The sequence below is a fragment of the Populus nigra genome, chromosome 2 (genome assembly GCF_951802175.1).
Source record: "Populus nigra chromosome 2, ddPopNigr1.1, whole genome shotgun sequence".
Lineage (NCBI taxonomy): Eukaryota > Viridiplantae > Streptophyta > Magnoliopsida > Malpighiales > Salicaceae > Populus > Populus nigra.
The window spans coordinates 4,184,368-4,186,867 of NC_084853.1; positions in this window are offsets into that span (position 1 = coordinate 4,184,368).

A 2,500-nucleotide genomic window follows, 5' to 3' on the forward strand; every position below is an offset into this window, starting at 1 on the left:
AACGCGGGGGGCCAGGGCCCGAAGGCAGCCCCCCCGCGGGCGAGAGAGCAAGCCAGCAGGGGCTGTCGCCTGCCGCGGCCAGCGACGTCGGGCTGGCCCCTGCCGCGGCCAGCGATGTCGGGCTGTCGCCTGCCGCGGCCAGCGACGTCGGGCTGGCCCCTGCAGCGCCTAGCCTCTCCCACGCAGGGGGCAGGCCAGAACGCGGGGGGCCAGGGCCCGAAGGTAGCCCCCCCGCGGGCGAGAGAGCAAGCCAGCAGGGGCTGTCCGCGCGTCGCGCAGCGCGGCATGGCTGCGGGGGCCGCGCGCAGCGCGCGCCAAGCGCCCAAGGGCCCCCAAGGGCCCCAGGCCCTCAGGCCCCAGCGCCCCAGCGCCCAGCGCGGGCGGGCGCGCGCGCGCGTGTGGTCTTTGAGGGGCGCCGGCCTGGTGGCTCCCTAAAGAGCAATAAGTGTCATTGCAGCTCTGGCAGGGGGAGACACTACTAGGTCCCAGCTGTCACCCCCCCTCTAAAAAATTCATTTCTTGGTATTTTGAGCTGAAATTTTGCACAGAGGTTGGCAAAAATCCAATCCACCTTCATTAATTTTCCCAGAATTTTTCGAGGTCGGGAAGTATTTGTTTTAATTTTCCTACCATTAGAAATCGAGTAAATCCGCAAAACTAGGAACCGGCCCGGAATGACCCCAAATTCAGTGGGCAGCCTCATAAAAATATGGCTGATTTTACTGGATTGGTTTCATGTGGAAAGCACGACGTTTTCTTGTAGGAATGCGGGAACCCCGGCAGCTCGCCTGCCGCGGCCAGCGACGTCGGGGACGCTGGCCTGCGCTGTCGAGCCCGCGAGGGCTGTCTCCGCGGCAGGCCCCCCCTGAACGGGGCACGACAGGCCACCGCGCTGGCTCGTCCAGCGTCGACAGTCCCTCGTCCAGGTTTCAGATCGCGCCAAGTCGAACCCATGACCTGCTCAAGCCATCGTGCGCTGCCGAATTCGCATCTGCGTGTAGGCTGCCATTCCACGCGGCAGCCCCTGTTTTCGTCAGCGTGCCCCCCTGACAAATTTTCCTGCCTGGCCCAGTCCAGCGTCCAGCCCCTGTTCGTCGAAAAATCTGCGCTGCCGATTTTCCACGCGGCAGCCCCTCTTTTCGTCAGCGTGCCCCCCTGACGAATTTTCCTGCCTGGCCCGGCCGGTCCAGCCCCTGTTCGTCGAAAAATCTGCGCTGCCGATTTTCCACGCGGCAGCCCCTCTTTTCGTCAGCGTGCCCCCCTGACGAATTTTCCTGCCTGGCCCGGCCGGTCCAGCATCCAGCCCCTGTTCGTTGAAAAATCTGCGCTGCCGATTTTCCACGCGGCAGCCCCTGTTTTCCTCAGCGTGCCCCCCTGACGAATGTTCGTCGAAAAATCTGCGCTGCCGATTTTCCACGCGGCAGCCCCTCTTTTCGTCAGCGTGCCCCCCTGACGAATGTTCGTCGAAAAATCTGCGCTGCCGATTTTCCACGCGGCAGCCCCTCTTTTCGTCAGCGTGCCCCCCTGACGAATTTTCCTGCCTGGCCCGGCCGGTCCAGCCCCTGTTCGTCGAAAAATCTGCGCTGCCGATTTTCCACGCGGCAGCCCCTCTTTTCGTCAGCGTGCCCCCCTGACGAATTTTCCTGCCTGGCCCGGCCGGTCCAGCATCCAGCCCCTGTTCGTCGAAAAATCTGCGCTGCCGATTTTCCACGCGGCAGCCCCTGTTTTCCTCAGCGTGCCCCCCTGACGAATGTTCGTCGAAAAATCTGCGCTGCCGATTTTCCACGCGGCAGCCCCTCTTTTCGTCAGCGTGCCCCCCTGACGAATGTTCGTCGAAAAATCTGCGCTGCCGATTTTCCACGCGGCAGCCCCTCTTTTCGTCAGCGTGCCCCCCTGACGAATTTTCCTGCCTGGCCCGGCCGGTCCAGCCCCTGTTCGTCGAAAAATCTGCGCTGCCGATTTTCCACTCCGCAGCCCCTGTTTTCGTCAGCGTGGCCCCCTGACGAATTTTCCTGCCTGGCCCGGCCAGTCCAGCGCCCAGCCCCTGTTCGTCGAAAAATCTGCGCTGCCGATTTTCCCCGACGAACCTGCAGCTGCACAAATCCGCGCTGCCACTGCCCCATTGTCTGGACCAACAGTCTTTTCCATCAAGCCCTGGACTATAAATCGTCCAGACTCATCGCCAGCACCCGCTGCCGATTCTGCCGACTTTGCCGATTTCGTCGGCGCTGCCGATTCCAACACTGCACCCACCGTGTCTAAACCAGCGCTGTTTCGTCAGCGTGTCCCCTTGACGAATTTCCCTGCCTGGCCTGGACAGTCCATCTTCCAGCCCATGTTCATCGAAAAATCTGCGCTGCCGATTTCCCCGACAAACCTGCAGCTGCACAAATCTGCGCTGCCGATTTCCCCCCCTGTCGGCATGGCTGCCGCTGCCCCGATGTCCAGACCAACAGTCTTTTTTGTCGACTTTGCCGATTTTGTCCGCGCTGCCGATTCC